The 21,366-nt window shown below is 31.9% G+C and overlaps 1 long non-coding RNA gene across 1 annotated transcript in view; it reads right to left on the bottom strand.

Annotated features, from left to right (window-relative positions):
• The window catches only part of LOC141521531 (uncharacterized), a 159,423-nt gene that overhangs the window by 38,178 nt on the left and 99,879 nt on the right, over positions 1-21,366 (bottom strand). The gene's annotated exons all lie outside the window — the stretch shown is intronic.

The following is a 21,366-nucleotide window of genomic DNA, read 5'->3' as shown; positions in this document are numbered from 1 at the left end:
CTTTTGTTTATACCACAGTCTCTACTAAATAAACCATGATTCAATTTATTTTATCCTTCCCATTCATTTATACTTCTCCCTCTCCCTCTATACTTATCTAAACTTATATACCCACATGACCCATCACAAGTCCTATTACCTCCTTGAAATTTTCCTTAACTCTAAAAAGACCCATCAATTACATTCTCCATTTTTATCCCCATATATACATATGTGTTCATAACTATATATTTACTATATAATCTATATACATATTTTACTTTTTACTTACCTATAGTTTATATTTACTATATATATATATATATATATATATATATATATATATATATATATATAAAATGAGAAAGATTGTAAAGTTTTATGACAGAGACCATTTTATACCTCTTCTGATCTTACCTAAAATCCTTAATTTAAAAAACAAGAATTACATTGTAGTCTACCAATTTATAATTGAATTGAATATTCTTTCTTTTCTACTAGTCACTGATCTGTTCCTCAATCCTTCAACATTTATTTTTCATTTATGACTATGTTTGAGAGTATCTGCATAGGTATATTCCATTAAAGTGTTAGTACAATGTGTTAGTTATGCTTTGAGAAAAGAAGGCCGTGGATTGCTGAAGGGTCAAATTTTGAAATCCTCCTATTATTATTCCCTCAAAATATTCATGTTGTTTTATTTTCATATAGAAGTACATTCATTCATTATTCTATCAACTCATGATAGATAGTATAGATGTAGTATTCCACATTGTGCTGATTTGGGTCAAGGTTTAAAAGAAACATATATACAAGTCTAAGTAGATATTAAATCTGTAAACAGCCTATCCATTTGCTGATGTTCTGTTATCCTTGGTTTTTTCCCTTCGTTATAATGGAACTTTTAGAATTGTTGACAAGTAAAATTATAAATGAAGTAGATTGTAATAAAAACTATGTTTAAGATGATAAAATTTAACAATAAAATAAAATGTCTCTATGTATACATATATATGTTTAATATATATTTGTGTATAGCAAATACATATAAATATATACACATATATGTATAATATGCCATAACAGAATCAATCTCTGAATTCCATTTCTTGGTTGCTGTTGTAGCACATTTTTCACTAACAAAAACAAAGACTTGCTTGAACAAGTGAGTTATTCTTGAAAGCTTCATTTTTCTATTTACTTGAGACCTGATATTCCTGATTTATTTTTCCCTCAAAAATGAAGACCCTCCAAAAAAAATAGCTATCTATTTCAAGCTTTTTCCAGGAAATTCACATAAAATATTTTCATTTAACTATAAGACATGAAGTCCCTTCTAATCTTATTTGGCACATTACCCTTCAGAATTATGGAAATGCTCAATGAACTCTAACCTAGAGATGTTCCATTCACATTAATGATATGTGGCGAATATTTTGGTGTGTGTAAAAGCCATACCCTTGACTTAGCTACTGGCTATGTCTTTGACTAGGGCTACAAGTAACCCCCAAATCCAAAGGGAATGTGGTGTAAAATCATACTTTCAAACACATGACACTACAGCTGATTAGCAGGGAGGGGAAAAAAGAATTAATAATGAGAAGAAAAAAAAGATAGCCAGAAACTACAAACACCAGGGAGCCTATTTCAATGCAACTTGAAAATAAAGTAACAATAGAAAGGGTTGTCATCTCATTAAATAATAATTTGTTATTCCTCTTTAATGTCTACCATGTTCTTTAATGGTTCTGACTTCTTAAATCATTTTAACCATAATTTCACTGTGCTTATCAAAAGGAAAGTTGTAAAACTTTTAATGAGTCCATGAACTGACCATCTGGCACTGTAAGCACTGTTTCTTGAAAAAAGAAAAGAAAAACATAGATAGACAGATAGACAGACAGAGAGAACAACAATATGACAGTAAAGTGAAGTAATATGACATCATCAGAACAGCATTACAATATTTGTTCAATGATTGGGTCTGGTAATTGTTACTATGCTAATTATTTTCTGTATTAGTTATGCCAATAATTTTCCTCTTCCACTTCTGAGTCTAAGTAACAAAAATAATTCTCTGAGCCTAAGTAACAAAAGAAACAGTATAGAAGAAAATAATCTCCAAATTACAATCTAAGATTATCTTAAACAGAGTGTAATTATTAAATTATTTAGAAGATTAGTTCAGAATTGGTAGTCAGTCTAGATTATTTAAGTCCCAAGTAAAAATAACTATTTTCTTCAACATTAGGAATTGCTGCTTTCATAAAAACAAGGGATGTCCTTAATTTTCCTTTAAATGCCTTTGTAATCATAAGAACTAAGCTGAAGTATTCAAATTAAAAGCTTCCAATTTGGAAATTCTGTTTCAACCACACCAATTTCTATTTAATACTTATGACTTCTAACTACTGTTACAAAAGTTTTTTTGATTCAAAAATCTCATAGAATTGATTGGTTTTGCAATTTCTAACAAAGAAGTTTCAAAGAAGTATATTGCAAAATACATCTATAGATGCATCAAGCAAGTGATATCATGATGACAATCATAATAAAGAAGAATGAGCTTGAATACTTTTTTCCTTTTTTCAACTATACTATTTATTTCTACTATACTATTTTACTGGTAATCAATATTATTCTATTTGACATATTTCATTTTTCTATACTTATTAAATTTACTATATAGATACTATTTTCTCCATTTGTCAACCTTTCTGTCATTTCCATTCCAGATCTCATAACTACCTTTTTAGATTAGTCATAACAATATTTAAATAGTTCCCTGCTGAGGCAATGGTATTCTCTCCATCCTATTCATTTCTTCATTCTAGAATTTCCTTTCACGAATTTCAACTACCCAAAATTTGAAGAGTAATAGTAACTTATTATCTGTTAGTTTTGTTTTACGGCATATCTTTTCTCTTAAAAAAATCTATAAATATATTTTGAAGTAAGTAAATTCAAATTAATTTTTATTAGAAAATCTTTTTTGTATGTGAATTTCTCAATATAACATGAGAAAATTGAAGAGAAATACAGGACATCACAAAACAAGCCCTTAAGGTTCATGGATAAGAAGTTCATATTCTTCCAAGAAATACATGCTAGTTTCTTGACTACCATGTAAATTTATATACCTTCATTACAATCTCATCCCTAGTTTCTCAATACAACTTCATAAGTCCCTCTGAGCACTTGTGTAACCATATAGGTCAGAAATTCTCGACAAAAATAGAAATCTTATCCTATGATGAGAAAATTGATCTATGCCTTTGGATGAAGTATTCACCCGGTTGTAGTGAATTAACTTTCCTAGGGTACCAGAAAACCATTTTTTAAATTACCTTTTTCACTGCATGAAAAGACACTGAAATAAAATGTGCTCACCTCACTCAGGTGAGTAGTTGACTTCTGAAGGGTAGTTCTATTGCAAATGTTGTTTTAAAGTAGTCTAGCCTCCTCTTTCTTTTCTTGTGCTGGGGACTGGGGAGCAAAAGTTATTGCACACAGAAATACTATACCATGCCATAGTTTATGAATATTATTTTTTCATTTTCATTATATAAAAAACACACTCACTGAAAATGTAATCTTAAAACATTTTATTAGCAAATTGAGTCACCATTCTCATTTCTTTCTGTCTCTCTCTGTCTTTCTGTCTCTCTGTCTCTCTGTCTCTCTCTCTCTCTCTCTCTCTCTCTCCTCACTTTAAGACAAATGAAACAAAGAATAACTGGCTGGACAATGGAATGATGTTTCCCTATGCCTTGGGAATGAGAGATTTCCTTTCTGTTATAATTGTGTTACTGGTGTAGTTCCATGAAGCATAAATGTGGCTACTAGTATTCATCTGAAAGATGCCCTAAGGCATAAACCTTCCCCATGTGGCAAGTAAGGATGATGGGACTATGGTTGGGGAATTTAAAAACCACTCAAACATCATTAATTAGAAATTCCCTGATGAAATTAAACCTTTGAATTTTGTGGGAATGCTTCCTTAAACATTCTGACTTCATCTATGTTTCTACATATCTATGAAAAGAAGAAAGAATATGCATATGTAAAATATAATGAAATTTAGTTGCAAAATGGTCTTATAAAATCAACCACATTTCTCAAAAGATCTAAAACTTATGGGTGAATGTGAGGATTTTAAGGAATTCCATACTTCAAGGGACTTCCCAGGCTCCAGCTTCACTGCCTGAGGGAAATCTTTCAACCTTTATGAAGTTGATGTCATCAATTGAATTCACTTATCAAAACTGATAAATTCAAGTGTGTGCCAAAATTATTAACAGACATCATAGACATTAACGATCAGGTATATTAATGTGCAGAGACCCACCTCCTTTAGGGATGAAGAATTACTTGACCTCTAGTTGTCTCTGGATTTTAGCCTCTGAACTGCAGCCAATAGAGGGGGTTAGTCATAAATACTAGAAGTCCCAGCATTCTAGTCCATAGAGGACAGTACTGAAAACATTCATGGCAAATATGTCAACAGCAGTTACTTTTTTGTGTATTTTCTATCTGAGATGTATTTGCATAAATATACATTTTGGAGCAGCTAGGTGGTGCAGAGGATAGAGCACCGGCCTTGGAGTCAGGAGTACCTGGGTTCAAATCCAACCTCAGACACTTAATGAATACCAGCTGTGTGGCCTTGGGCAAGCTACTTAACCCCATTGCCTCAAAAAAAATCTTAAAAGATATAAATAAATGAATGAATGAATGAATAAATAAATAAATATGCATTTGGAAATTCCAGTCATTTTCAGTCTTCTTATATGTACTCTCTTGGTACTTACAATATATATCAAGGTAGATACTTTGTACATATTTGAAGATAGTTTTCTAGATTTTCATGGGCTTCATGGGTTATGGGTTTCATCCATAACTCTAGTCTCCCCAAAAAAGATTGATAGGAAGGACAAAGTCACTTTTTTACATTTTTTGTCATATTTTAATTTTGATCTCCCTTTGTTGCTACCATGGAGTTACACATGTAGACCCACTAAAAAGAACTTAAGTTTAATTAATATTTAAACATAGTGTCAAAATGATCAAATGAGGAAAAAGTGTTCTACTGCTTCTTATATTAACTACTATTGCAGTGGAAAACACTATGATTAGGATTAGGAATTCATGACCATGCAGTTGATCATCTCTCAATAAAGCATATATTGAATCAGTAAATTTTTCTCTTCATAATAATAACATCCTAAAGTTTATATTCCTTCAAAAACCTTATGAGGAAATTAATATCATTTAACTTCTCTGACTCTCAATTTTCTCATCAAATGAGATGAGAATAAAAAAGTATAAACCTATTCCCCCATAATTATTATAAGGAAAGTGTTTTAAAATCCTTGAAGATCTATTTAAAGATGCAATGATTCTTCTTCTTGTGGTAAATGATGATGTTGTTATTATCACATACATTTATGAATGACAAGGCAGACTAGCACAAAGGTTATGGTAGTAATAAGACCAGAATTTGAAAACTCTAAGCTCTTACCATTGTACTATATTTCCCATTCATTGTCAGCTGTTATTAGAATTTTTAAGTATAATAAAGTCTAGCTGACATCTAAGAGGTTGCTCTAATAAGCCAAACCAATATAATGCCTTCTTCTGTGTTATTCAGCAGAGCTATTTGCTTGAGAGGCCATCTAAGATCAGAACCTGGTTATAGAGTTAAAAGTTTTTCAAGGTATTTATGTTGGGGTATCATCATACTGAATTCCTCAAATTGTGCATTTGTCAACATTATATCAATTTTAATATTTTACAAAAATAAACATCTAAAAATTTGAATGAGTAAATTATTAGGTAGTGAAGGGTTATTTTCTCAATTTTTTTACTAAGATCTCATGCCATAGTACCAAGATCACAGATGCTCTATACCTCAGTTTCTTCATCCTTTTAAATTTGGCTGGAAGAAAGAGAAAAATTATTTTCCATGTTGATAGTAAAGTATACTCATATTTATATAATGCAAAGATCTTTTAATAGCTAAACTGTTTATAATATACTCTTCAATCAAAGTGATACTATTGACTAAATGCATTTTTAAATTCTTTCTTCCTATCTTTGTGCCCTGACATAATAGGGGGAAAAAATAAGCAAGGGAATGTGTTTTCCTTGACAGGGAAAGAATATTTGTGCACATGAAGAATAAGGGTCAGAACAAGAAAATCTAGAAACTAGAGGTGTCTATCCCCTACCCATATTTCTGTGCTAGAAGCTTCCCTAAAGCTTTAGCAGTGATCTATACTCTGACCTGGAGACACTGAGCTACGATGAAAAAGCCAATTAGGTTATAACCTGAAATGGGTTCAGACAGAGGTCCTATAGGTGAACTGAGGTGACCTTATCTACTAAGCTGCCCTTGTTCAATAAAGATCCAAAACAGTGGTAGACTATTTGTGTTGAATGTCATAATTTCCTGTGGGCATTTATTTTTCAGAATTACTCAATGGAGCAAAAGAAATGGGGGAAAAATATTAAATATTATTAAATGTTATTCTGAAAAGTTGAAAGGCACTACACTAAATTAATGTTTATTTTGCTCCAAGAAAATCATTGAAAATGGAGCAAATAATATATCTTTGATGAGAAATATACATCTTAAACATCAAATTTAACCATAAGGAATTCTTATTTATGCTACTGGATGTATAATAAGTAGTTGGTGATTGTTTTTAGGCTTCCCAAAGTCATGTGTTATTGTTGTTTTTATATCTCATTTCAATCTCTTTCTAGGCCTGTTGGGCAAAGCTATATAGAAGAAACATGAGAGTGGTAATATATTTAACAATAGAGTAAAAGCAAGATTGGGTCCAGTGATTCACTAATAGAGAAAAATTAAATGTTAAGAATCACAAATGAACTCCATGCCATGATTGCTTAGATACCAATTAAATCCTACATTAGAAAACTGTAAGGAAGGTTAAAACCCAAGTGTATTTTTAAATTTCTCTAACTGGATGAAAAGTGAGTGTTAGTAAGTTAAGAGCTCTATTCAGTCACAGATGTGATTTCACACTGGGATTCAAAGAGAAAGATTATCACTGAATACGTCATAAATTATGACAATTTGAAGTTATAAATACATACATGTATGAAAATAAGCATACATATCCCTGTGAATACATATATGTGCATAGAAATGCATGCATCTCAAGATGTAGTTTATGTACTTATATACTTGTCCTTCATTTTTTGAAGAAGACCATGATATCAGGGAGGTGATGCCATGACAAGCATATGAATTGGGTTTGAGTGTGGGGGGGGGGAGCTGTGCTAAGTCACCAAAGTAGTCCAGTAGCTAAATATGAATCAGGACTACTGGAGATGGCCTTGGATAGGAGGCAATCAGGGTTAAGTGACTTGCCCAGAGTCACACAGCTTAGTGTCAAGTGTCTGAGACTAGATTTGAACTCAGGTCCTCTTGACTACAAGGCCACTGCACCACTAGCTGTCCCATATATGCCTAAAAGACTGTAATTATCTTAAAATCAGGCTATCATTTACCATTTTCCCATCCCTAGTGCCTTACATACAAGTCACTTAATATTTTTTTTCCTGAAGTGAACTAAAAGGTCAAATTTTGTTACAGTGACTCTCTAAAGGATTGTCTTAAGTTCTTTGAGTATACTGCAATCATATTGTGTCAATTATTTCTTGAGATAAATAAGTTAATGCATTAAAAATAGGTTTTTTTTATATAGAGAGGTTGGTCAAAATGATATATGTTGCCAAAACTTACCTATATAAAGTTTCTATACATTATTTAGGAAATAAAATATTCCAAAGTCTTTGATTTACAAAAAAAAAAGCATATGATTTATACATTCATAACATGATGTACATTGATAAGATTAAATGATTATGATTTAATGAACAAGTCCTAGAGATTCTTTCCCACAAATATATTTTCCATTCCTGAAATGAAAACATTCTTGTGTAATAAGATCAATACTTTAAACTAAAATTTACTTTGGAAATTTGATAAACCTGGTAACCTCCACCATACCTCTTGTTAGACTAACTCTAAAAAAATAGCAATGGCCAAGCCACCAAGCCTGTAAATATATAATCAAAACAAAATGGAGATTTGGCAAAATTGAAAAGTCAACATGCAAACTAAATTCCAAAGATTTTTTTGAGGTATGGATCCTCTTATTTGGCTCAATATATTAATCACATTAACCAAATATTTACTCAACAACAAGGCAGAAAGAAACCAAGCCACTCATTGATACCAACCTTAGTTGGTATATATAGTTGTCGTTGGTATGTAGTATGGTATGTTGGTATGCAGTAACTATGTACTACTACATCTGCAATCATTTCACATGTTAAAAGCCTATTCTCTATAAGCAAAAGTCTACATAATTTAAAAAAACACATAAAACTCTGTAAATTCAACAAAAAAAAAAATTCAATGATATTCTCAATCTTCACTCAGTTCTCCCAAGCTAAGTTGAAGCTTTGTTGAGTAGTATTAAGTGAATAATGCTAGGAAGCAAATATTGGATTATTTCTCAGTGTGTGCGTTAGGATAATTTGTCACCAATTGTTCTTGGGTTATTGCAGCATACTTGTTTTATCACTCATAGTTAGTGGAAGATTTAATATAGTAGAAAAAGGTTTGTACTAACCAATATGTATGTACTGTCTCCTTTGAAAATGAATTTCTAACAAGTAGATGTCATTACTAAACAGGACTTGGGTTTACTTACTCTTCAATAATTGAATTCATGATGATGAACTTAAGGTACTTTAAGACTTAGATTGCCTTTTTTAATCATAAAGTATAATTTAGTATTGTTTTTGAGTTGTTTTAAAAATAACAAATATTGTACATCATATCTGGTAATTTGTTTTTTTTGTTTGTTTGTTTTACAAGGCATTGGGATTAAGTGACTTGCCCAAGGTCACATAGTTAGGTAACGATTATATGTCTGAGATCTGATTTGAACTCAGGTCCTCCTGACTCCAGGGTCGGTGCCCTATCCACTGCGCCACCTAGCTGTCCCCATGTGTCACCTAGCTGCCCGGCAATTAGTTTTTAAATGACTATTTGACTAACCACATCCTCCCCAAATCAGAGATTGTGTATTTTTCCTGTATTTAAAAGAAAGGTAATGATAAACTGGGTGGATGGACAAAGAGAAGAATTAGTAAATAGCTGGATAGGAGACCAGAGGACACATTGGAAGGCATGAGCCTCTTTTGTACCTTACCATTTATAACACATTGTGTCATGACCTAAATAAATCATAATAGGAAATTGAACAAAGGAATACTTGCCTCTACTAAGGTTGATATAGGGAAGAAAAGGTATGGTAGAGAAATATCACCTGCTAGACAATATTCTTGCTAGAAACTCTCAGCCCCCAAATCTCTAAAATTATTTAAAATATAAATATTTAATAATTTAATAATAAGAAGAATTTAATAACCAAAGATGAGAGGAAGAAGAGAAATGGAAAAAAGAAACGAGGAAAATTGTGAAAAGTTGACCAAAGAAATGAACTCCATTAAAAGTAAAAAATAACCAGGGCAGCTAGGTGGCACAATGGATAGAGCACCAGCCCTGTCTGTAGTCAGGAGTACCTGAGTTCAAATCAGGCCTCAGACACTTAATAATTACCTAGCTGTGTGGCCTTGGACAAGTCGCTTAACCCCATTGCCTTGCGAAAGAAAGAAAGAAAGAAAGAAAGAAAGAAAGAAAGAAAGAAAGAAAGAAAGAAAGAAAGAAAGAAAGAAAGAAAGAAAGAAAGAAAGAAAGAAAGAAAGAAAGGAAGAAAGAAAGAAAGAAAGAAAGAAAGAAAGAAAGAAAGAAAGAAAGAAAGAAAGAAAGAAAGAAAGAAAGAAAGAAAGAAAGAAAGAAATCATTCCTGTAATAAGAAATATGGGTTGCAAAATGATAGAACTGAAGTCATCCTATATTCAGCTGAAGTTTCCATTAAAGGGAACTGAGTCCCTATATTGAATTATATGCTTCCACTTATTTAGGGTTACTGAATCTGTCCTTAAAATATCAAGATAAAAGACCTCCTTTCAAAAGAAAGTCATGAATAAAGAATAAAATTTCAGAAAAGTCCTTTTACCTCCTGAAATTATTTAGTAAATATGCTACATTTCAAGTTGATAAGATTACTAACTTCACTACTTTTAAGGAAATTTGTCACCAATATGATTATGAAATTTTATTCATTATTATCACATGGTTTTGGTGTGTTATATCATTTATATCATTATATCATTTATATCATCCTTCTAGAAATAAAAACTGATTTAAATATGAATTTTAAAAAATCAATAGAAAAACTCTTCAGAAAAATAAGTCCCTCCAAAATTGGTATCTATTTCTGCATGAAGTTATATTCCCAAAACTATTTTAATCCATCATTGATTAATTATGGAACACTGTCTCTTATTACCAAAAATATATTTAATTAGAAATTTCATTTTGATACCTCATATAAGCTCCAAATTTAGTGTATCAATACATTTTCACTTTTTCCCCAGAAACCTAACAGTAAAAGCAAAGACCTTGTCATAAAAAAAGTTTTCTTCCCTTATCAAGTTAGTAAGTATAAAATCCTTATTTAGTCATTTTAAAAAAAGATCTTCACTATTTTCTTGGTGTAGTCAAAGTGTCTATAGTCTATAGTGCCAGGGCACATCACAGATAGTCAAATAAAATAAGCCTTTTGAGTTTGAACTGGAAAGTACTTGTAAGAATATTCATATATATTCTCATATAAATTAAATAGATTCTTTTCTAATTGCATTGAATATCCTGATATTTAAATATCATCATAGTTAAAGAAAGTTAACATGAAGTGCAAAAAGAGAACCAGCCAGGAAGTTGTGGTTTTAAGTCTAAGTTCTTTTTTTTTAGGTTTTTGCAAGGCAAAGGGGTTAAAGTGACTTGCCCAAGGCCACACAGTTAGGTAATTATTAAGTGTCTGAGGTTGGATTTGAACTCAGGTAGTCTTGACTCCAGGGCTGGTGCTTTATCCACTTTGCCACCTAGCCACCCATTAAGTCTAAATTCTAATATGTACTAGTTATGTAATCCTGAGCAAGTTGCTTGAACTCAACAGTGATTTCAATTCTTAGATGATAAGTTATGAGAGGATAACAGATTGCACAGGGAATGGATCTTTTCCCATCCATGAGTTTCATATGCTTATGAAATCACGCATCCAGTCACTATTTCTAGCATTTCAAGAATGGTCAGATTTTCAGGATGCAGATTTATTAGGTTCTCTTCATAAAGTGAATATCAATGAATATAGATAGAATATTTGGATATAGGTGAATGTAAATATTGATACATATAGAGACATCATTTTATACAAAGATAAAGATTAGACATAAATATATATGGAAGAAAGTTTAAATATGGATATAGATGAAGATGTGAGCATTTTGCTATAAAAATGTAAATATAGATAGAGATTTTAATTACTCTGATTTGAGAACATATTGATCATACTGATAATTTTTGTGTACTATAGATAAATGAGGGTGGAAGATTGACATACATGTCTAATTAAGCAAAAGAAGAAAGCACTTTAGCATATTTGAATGAAGCTTGAGTTCAAAAACTTTTTGGAATTCCATTTAATATGTCTAACCTTTCAAAAACTCTATACCCAGTAAGAGTTAACTCTTAATTAATGAAAAATCTGGCAGTGCATTAAAATGCCTTATAGTTGATTAATGGAAATAGATTAGGGGAAAACTGGTTTGTCATACAGAAGGTACATTCCCTTTTACTACAGGAGAGTGCAAATGACATGGGACACAGTCTAAACAAAAGTCAGCAGCTACTAATGAGGCTTGTTAGAGATGCTAATCTATGTAAATGTTATTAATTGAGAACATCTATCTTTTATCTCCAACATTTGGTAATCAGGCAATTAAAAAACAATGACATTCCCGGTGGTTGTTCTTCCAGGTTTTTTTTTTAAGTGATCAAAGAGTCCAGAATAAGGAAAAGGAAAGTCCCTTATCAAGAGGTGGGCCTTGCCTTGGGCTACTAGGCCTCATTAAAGGCAGAAAAGCTCAGTTGATCCCCAATTAACCTGATTTGTAAGAACTCTGATAAAGACCTCAAACAACAGGAGTTTTCTGACTATAGCAAATGACACAGTTTGTTGACAAAAATAAAAAGCACTGCATTTGAAAAAAAATAAAAGATGACTATAAAGGATCCATTCACATTTGAAAGCCAAGTTAATGTTAGCCAGATAAGTAGTGGACAGATATGACTTTGCCACCTTGGTGGCATGGCATCTATGCCATACCCAGCTACTGTCATTGACCACCAAGTAGAATTGATAGTGGAAACAAAAGAAGACTTTTTATAAATGTTATCTTCTCTCCCACCTCCACTAGTCACAACAGGCAATTGACTGTATAAATTATGTATGGACCATGTTCATAAAGGGTAGCAGGATGCTGTAGGGTATCAGAAAAGACAAAACTCAAAACCAAGATTATTTTCTTGAGAGTTAATTGAAGGAGTTTTCAGAAGTATGCATTTTAGCCATCTGAGACAGCTTTTAATTACCTGGGACAATTTGCATTTTTTTTTGATACATTGCAGGTCTAGCTATCAACAGGGGTAGTCACATACTAAATATTTATGATAAATAATATTACAACTAAATCACTTACTTGGAATCTTTGAATAAATTCAAAATTCTTCAAAAATATGATGAAATTATGATCACAATCATAACTAATAGTTATATGGTTTTCTAAGCCCTTTATATATATTATATATATAAATATATAACTATTTTTATCCTCACAACAATAAAAATATGAAGTAAGTACTATTATTAATCTCATTTTATAAATGAGGAAACTGAGGTTAAAGGTGGTTAAGTCACCTGCACGATTAATACAGCTACTAAGTCTTGAAAGATTTTTAACTCAGGGGTTCTTGACGCTATCTAGTACTTCTTCCATAATATCCAGATAAGTGGTGGACAGATATGACTTTGCCACCTTAGTGGCATGGCATCTATGTCAGACCCAGCTACTATCAGTGACCACCAGGTAGAATTGATAGGGAAAGCAAAAGACTTTTTTATAAGTTATCATCCTTCCCACCTCCACTAGTCACAACAGTTGACTGTATTCATAGTAGTTTTATTCACAGTAGCAACCTCACAGAATTCTTAGCTATCATCAAAAACTGAATCCTTTTTCTTCTTTATGGACAAAATTGAAGTCCTAGTCATTGTTTTTGTCTCTATCCATGAATTTCCTGGCTGAGTAGCTAAGCTGCTATCCTAAAGTCTTCTTAAGTATTTAAATACTAAGTCCCTTCACGAGGTATTGTTGGTGAACAACAGAGTCGCTTAAATAATGTTCCAAAGAAAATAGAATTCCACAGGTCATTTTTTAAACAAAAGTTCTAGATGCTTTATGAAACTGCTAATTATCTTATGTATGTGTGTGTATAAGAATATTATTATTTCTTTTTTTTTTAGTTTTTTTTTTTTTTGCAAGGCAATGGGGTTAAGTGGCTTGCCCAAGGCCACACAGCTAGGTAATTATCAAATGTCTGAGGCCAGATTTGAACTTAGGTACTCCTGACTCCAGGGCTGGTGCTCTATCCACTGTACCACCTAGCCGCCCAAGAATATTATTTCTAAATCCATTTATTTTCTTGTGGTCAAAAATTTCCCTTTTTCCTTGCCCTGTAATAAGGCATTTGTTTCCAAGGACAATCAAACTATGTCAAAAAATAAGCAGTACAAATACAATCTATAGGCAGACATTTTATTACATGCCATCCCATACTTAACTACTACATGCAAAGAACTCTATTGGGTTGTAAGTGAGGTATAAAGATAAATGAGAATTAATGGTTCAAGAATTACCCTTTGAAAATCCCCATCTCCAAAATTATCAACATAAGGTTTTGTGAATTGAAACAATAATTCACAAGTTCCCCTTCTGTCATCTTGTATATAGAAAGTTCATAATCATATATTCTAAGCTTCTCATTTCACAAATGAGGAAATTGAGCCCTAGAAAAATAAAGTCACTTGTCCAAAGTCCAATAGATAATATGCAAAAGGGTTAGGATTCAAGCACAATTCTTTTTGTTATGTTGATTTTTTTCTTGGTTTTGTTGTAATTTTTTTGTCTCACAAATGTCATGTTTTTTTACCTCACATATATTTCTGAATATCCCCTCCCACACCACCCTGCTATTTTGCAAGCCTTCTTTTGTAATAAATATTTTTTAATGGTTCAACAAAGCCAACTAACATATGATTGTTTTTCGTAGTGTATTACCCACCCTTAGAATGTTACTTCTCCAGTAAAGAATGATACATTTTCTGATTTCTTCTCTATAGCAAAGCTTAATCATTTTATTTATATAGTATTAAATTTCATTTATTTATATTTTGATATTAATCATTATATTTATATTTTAATAATCATTGTTGTCCTTGAACTGCATCAGTTGGTATAAGCCTTCCTGTAGTTCTCTGAATTCCTCTTATTTGTCCTTTTCCATTGTACAATAATATTGTTATATTCACGAACCACAATTTGTGTGGTCAATCTCCAGTTGATGGAGTTCAAGTCTTGTGATTTTAATAACAGTATTCTTTTCATTTTATTGTGGTAAATTTGTTTGACTAAACAAATAAAAAAATTTAATTTATTACATGGTCATAAAATTTGTGTGTGTCCATGTATCATCAAAAGTATGGCTAAAAATTTTTGCTAACTTTTAAATATGAAAGTTTGAAATTTGAGTCATTTCCCAATAATGTCCAACTTTTCAGGACTCCATTTGCAATTTCTTTAACAAAGATACTTGAGTGGTTTGCCATTTCCTTCTCTGCCTCATTTTATAGATGAGGGAATTGAGGTAAACAGAGTTAAGTGACTTGCCCAGGATAACAAAACTAGTATATGAAAACAGTTAATTCAGGAAAATGAGTGTTCCTGACAACAAACTACAATCAATCCCTTAACCACCTAACTGCCCAAATACAAAATTACATGACCAAAAAAAATAAATAAATAAACAAAAAGGAAAAATTCTGAAATGGAAATAGATTTTATGTCTTTCCTCTGGTAGTAGTCATTAAGGTTATAGATGGTATGCTAGATTTGGAATAAGAGGCATAGAGTTTTAGTGCCAACTCTGCCATTTACTACCTATGTAATGTTTGACCAGTTACTTTGTTTTCAGTTTTCTCATCTTTAAAATGAGGGTTTTGGGCTCTATGGCAATTCTAAATGTGTGATCCCCTAATCCTAAATTTAAGATTTTTGTTTTGACCTAGAAGGGACCTTAAGAATGGATTAAGTTTATTCTCCTCCTTACTTAAGATACTACTTAAGTCAACCTTTTAAAAATGTCTATAATAAAATTCATGTGAAAGAAAGTATATTGGCATAATGGAAGAAGCATAGCAATAAAACTGGAGAGATTGGGTTCTAAGGTCTTCTATACCAAGTTGAGAGAACTTGGGCAAGTTACTTCATTTTTCTGAACCTTAATTACTAATCTTTAAAATGAAGATAATAATAACTTTGAAGTCCGGGTACCAGATAATCTCTTGAAGAATTTTCAAAGCAAATACATTGACATTGATATTTATTTTACTAGAGGCATTATTGTCTTAAAGAGGTACTAATCCACCAGTATAATACTGGTTACTACCTTAAAACCTATGTTTATATTGATTCATTCAACAAGTATTTATTGAAGGCCATTATGTACAAAACAATGGCTAATGTTTATATTACAAGTGCTTTACATATGTTATCCCTTTTAATCTCACATATAAAACACTGAACTAAGAACTTCACAGGAATAGAAAGTTGAATAATAAAGCCTTTGATCCTAACACTTCCATATGATTCAAAAGTATTATTTCTATTACCATTATTGTCATCAGTATAAAATGCACTTATAAAATTTTTAATTTTAATATGATTAATATATATTTACATAATGCTTTAAAATTTTCAAAACCTTTTTATATGTTATCTAATCTGTCTTTATAATAACTTTATCAGGAAGGGAGATCTCATTATTCCCTATATACAGATGGCAAAGCTGAGACTTAAGAAGTATTAAAATAGCTTTGTCCATAGCCATATAACTAGCTAGCATCAGGGATGAGATCAGAATCAGGTTTTTTCTAACTTCACATTTGTGTCTTTATCTATTATGCCAATTTTTTAAATGCAAAAATATAGAGTGAGTGGATAAGCATAATGCTCTTTTGAAGGTCAAAGAATAAAATTTAGTAAATATGTACCCAAATGAAACATATATTAAAAAATCTTGTTTGATTTGCTTATATATTCTATAACAAGGAACTAGCCTTTGTATCCTAGGCTTGTAACTCAATATTGCTAAGATCTTGGTGAGAAGTTCCATGGAAATATATTCACAGGTAGATATTGAAGTTTTTTGATTTATTAGCACATAATTTAATAAAATTATCTAGCTCACTAGATATTTTGCAGGACATATATATATATATATATATATATATATATATATATATATATATATATATATTCGAGGCAACTTTTTAATACTTTTTCTGACATGACTATTTCCACATTGTTGTGATGTAATTTACCTTACAGTTGTCCAGAGAATCTAAGAATAGCAGAATGACTTTTCTGGATTTATTCAGGCTAATGGGATTTTTAGTAGATAACTATCATTACAAACCCCTATGGGATGCATTGAATAAACCTGACTAGATGTATAGACATCTCTCAGTAATTGAAATCTGTGTGTGTTAATGATTAGAAAAATTGGCACTGATAAAAACTCTGTGACTATGCACTAATTTCATAAGATTGCACTACTCCTTGGATTGTTAAAGACAGCTGGCATTATTTTACCATTGGTCTCAATTCACTGCATTTCAGTATTTGGAGAGATCATTAATGTGAGTAACCACTTCTTCCAATGATGTTGATTGAAACCTATCCATGGGAAGTCTTGTCCATGTCCCTCAACTGATGTCACTATGACTAGGTTCAAAAAAAAAAACTCCTAAAGGGCAAGAATTATGTACACCAACTTGTAACTATTCTTTTCCAACTAAATGGGGGTTGGGGTAGGAAGAATATGATACATATATAAGATATGATGGTGTGATACAGAATGGTAAGAAAGAAGAGAAATTGAGCAGGGAGGAAAATTAAAATATTTTCACCAGTTTCTTAATCTGAAAGAAAAAGAGACTCTTTAAAATCATAATAGATTACATTTATATAACCCTTTAAAATTTGCAAAGTGACTTACATTGTCCCCATTTCACAATCACAAGATGTGCAGTAGGTATAATAGATATTATTATTATTATTATTGCAACTTACCATCTCAGATAATTGAAGCTGAAGAGGGTTAAATGACTTGCTCAAGTTCATACAGCAAATATGTAGCTAGATTCAAAGGGACAGCTTCCTAGGTTTCAAGTCAAGCAGTCCACCAAACTAATTTGTACATTACCTATATTATATTTGGAAAGGGACTAGGTTTGCAGCCTGCTTTAGATAAACCATTACTTAATTGATATGAAATGAAAAATCTGTACCAAGTGTAAGTAATAGAATGTAATAAATGAGTTATAAATCAGTCAACAACTTCTAGTGCATCCACTAAAACTATAATAAGTTTTCTTGGGAATTTAAAACAGTCAAAAACATAGTTTCAGATCATTAGATTTACCTAATGACAGACACAGGACACATTCAAATAAAGAAACTCCTCATAAGGATAGTGCTGGAGGTCAGGACTAGCAACCATTTTGCAGTGTAGCTAGTACTCAGAGTATGCGTTCTTAAAGTTTTGAAGGACACTATTTGGCCTGCAGAATATGTAAATCCATATACAGAATAAGGATGATTAAGGAAGACCTCACTTGCTTGGAACAAAAGGAGAATGAAAAAGATTAGACATAAAGGGGGGGGGGAGGCTGATTAAAGGTCTTGAAACAAAGAGAAATCATTTTAATAAAATAGCCATTTAAGGTTCTTTAAGATAGAATAGCAAAACTTGTTAAGTATGAAAGTTTTTTTAATATTTATAGCACCATGTGCCAGTGGGAAGAAGAAAGAAGGTGAATAGAGTGTTAGAATGTTAAACAATGAAATGTTTGAACTAGAGGAAACCTTAGGATTCATGTAGTACAAACCCTTCATTTTAAAAATGAATTGAAATATAGGGTCATAGGACTTAGAACTGTAAAGTAACTTTTGAGAGCAACTAATCCAACCTTCTCCCATTTTATTGATGAGAAAATTAAGGCCCAGAATGAGAAAATAATTTGACCAAGGCCATGCAGATATGTGTGCAAAATTGTGACTGATCAAAATCACCAAGATGTTTTTAATGAGAATTTGTACCCATCTACTTTTCAAAAGAAAAGCGTTTTAAGATTAAATATAATACAAAATAAGAAAAAAATTAAAATAGAGCACTTAAAAAACCTGGAAGGAGTAAAAATCAGAGACTGATTGGTTGTACTTAGGTTCTAGATTTCTGAATTTAAGAACAAAATAAGGGCAGGTATGTAGCACAATAGAAACAGTTCTAGGCCAAGAGTCAGGAAGACTCATCTTCCTGGGTTCATATCTGACTTCAGATATTACTAACCATGTGACCCTAGGCAAGTCATTTAACCCTTGTTTGCCTCAGTTTCCCCATCTGCAAAATGAGCTAGAGGAAAAATATGACAAACTATTCCAGTATATTTGCCAAGAAAATCTCAAAAAAGAGCATGAAGAGTTGGATATAACATAAAGGACAAAATGATATACATTGGTTTATGTAGTTTTTACTTCCTGGAAAAATAAGATAGATAAATACACACATGCACGCACATACACACACACACACACACACACACACACATATGTATATATGTATATATATATATACTTTCTTCCAGATAAACACAAGCAGTAATATCACATATGTCCTTGTAATCTATTCAATTCAAAATGTATTTATTAATCACCTATTAGATTTTAAATACTACTAAATTTGTAAGATAAAGGACAAAACATCAAAAACAGTACTTGCCCTCAAGAAGCTTACTTTCCTCTAAGAGAGGAAAAAGACACATATTTAGATAAATCAATGAAAAATAACTGCAAAACAACTGGGTTCAAGGAGTACAATAGAAATAAGCATACTAAGACCCAAGGAAATGTGTAATGCACTCATGTGGGATATAGTATTTGAAATGATCCTTCCAAAAGTCAATGGTGAAGAGAAAAAGCATGCTATACTGGGAGGATTGGCTTTGTAAAAACAGATTCCATGAGGGATATTGGATAAAACAGTGAATAATGTCTTTAAGCGCCAATTTAAGATCCAGAAATGCTTTTCAACAAACAAATTATGTATCAGTTCTATGTAAAGAATGAAACTAGAATAAATTATAACTTCACAAAGGTATTTGGGGGGACAAATTTTACCATTGATATAATCTAACTTGCAACCTGGTGAAGGGGAGAGAGGAGAGGAGGGAGGGGAGTCTGAAGAAAAGAAGATTTAATGCTTATCTAAAGTAATGTCACATGGAGTTCTGTCACAGGGAAAAGCAATTCAATCTGTACTAATTGGGCGGAACTTAGACCAGTGACTGGGAGTTTCAAAGAAGTAAATATAGGCTAACAATCATAAGTAGTTAGAAGTGATATTGAGATTCCTTAGAAGGGATTTCCATGCACTAGAGAACACTAATAAAAACTTAAATGGCCATTTGTCAGCTGTGACATGCAGAGAGTTCTTCTTTAGCCTTGTGTTATATTAGATGGCATAGTTGTCTCTCACACCTCTATGACTCTCGTTTTCTGTCTATCTCTGACTAATACAAGACCAAACTTGGAGAATATAAATGACTGGATAGGTAACTTGTCTATTACATTGTCTAATTTAAACAGGTTTCTCAAAATGGTCCTAACAAGCAAGAAGTTGACATAGTCAATTCCTGCCCGAATTCTCTCACAAATTTATGTGAACTCAATAGTACCCATTGTTGAGGAAAGAGACACTTAGATGCTTGACATTATGTGGGGCAAAGTTATATATTTCTGTGAAGTTTAAGATCCAGATTTTTATTCTAGGCCATACAAAACTCAAACTCAGTCAAGACTACAGATAAAATTAACATTTTCCTCAAGACACTTTGGTTCTTCATAAGTATATATATATATATATATTTCAGAGAAACAAGATGCTTCTGAGGTACCCTCTGATGTGTCTCACCTCAATACAATCATACAGTCCCTTGTTTTCCCAACTTCTTTTGTTTGTTGTCTCCCTCCTTTTGATGGAAGACTCCTTGAGAGCAAGGACTGTCTTTCTTTTTATTTATGGTATCTCAGACACCTAGCACAATAGCTGACACCTAGTCCCCACCGGTACTTAATAAGTGGTTATTGGAGTGGATATATATAAGTGCTTTATTCAAATCCTAAATTTTTGCATCATAAAACACAAAAACACAGTGAATTGGTGGCAATGCCAAGACTAGATTTCAGGACAGAGAAAAATAGTTTCCAAAAAAGCAGCAAGATTTATTGACAAAATACAGAGGGTACTGAAGGAAATATGTGTGTGTGTGTGTGTATGTGTGTGTGTGTGTGTGTGTGTGTGTGTGTAAAACATATATATATATGTATATATACATATATATGTATATATATATTGCACATACACAAAGGAATGGGAGAAAAATGATTGCCAGATCAGTTATTTTCTCTACATGATGCCAAACATCCGGGCAATTTGGCAATATCTGAATGAACAATTGAAATATTCACCTTATATTTGGATATCTAGTATCATTTAGATACATCCAAAGCTAATTCATAGTATGATGTCAAAAGGATATTTCCCAGAGTGACTAAAGAGATGAGTAAAACAGGGGGAAAGCTTATTTTGTTTGAATCCAATTAATCTTATTAATAAGGGAGAAAGGCTTAAATACAAATAGAGATCTATCTAGTGAAATTTGGATCAACTAAAAATATTAAGTGAAAGACCCATAAACAAAGAATTGCCATAATTATGACCCACATGAAAGAAGATGAATTAAAATTTCAGAAGGCAACCAAGAGAGCATGTCTCTCAATATAGCTAGATTGCTGTAGTAGTATTAAGATGTCTTAATTATATGATTGATGTGGGCTTCAAAAGAAAACTCAGAATCCACAATGGCTCTGAGGGCATGAGTATTATCGAAAGGATAAAGAGAACTACCATAGAAGAAAACCACTATAGATGAAACCTGGGGCCTTTGCGCTGCAGAACTAATCAATAATGTCTTAGCTTTA

The sequence above is a fragment of the Macrotis lagotis genome, chromosome 4 (assembly GCF_037893015.1).
Source record: "Macrotis lagotis isolate mMagLag1 chromosome 4, bilby.v1.9.chrom.fasta, whole genome shotgun sequence".
Lineage (NCBI taxonomy): Eukaryota > Metazoa > Chordata > Mammalia > Peramelemorphia > Peramelidae > Macrotis > Macrotis lagotis.
Note: the sequence above shows the minus strand (reverse complement) of the source record. Positions and strands in the feature narration are given on the sequence as shown.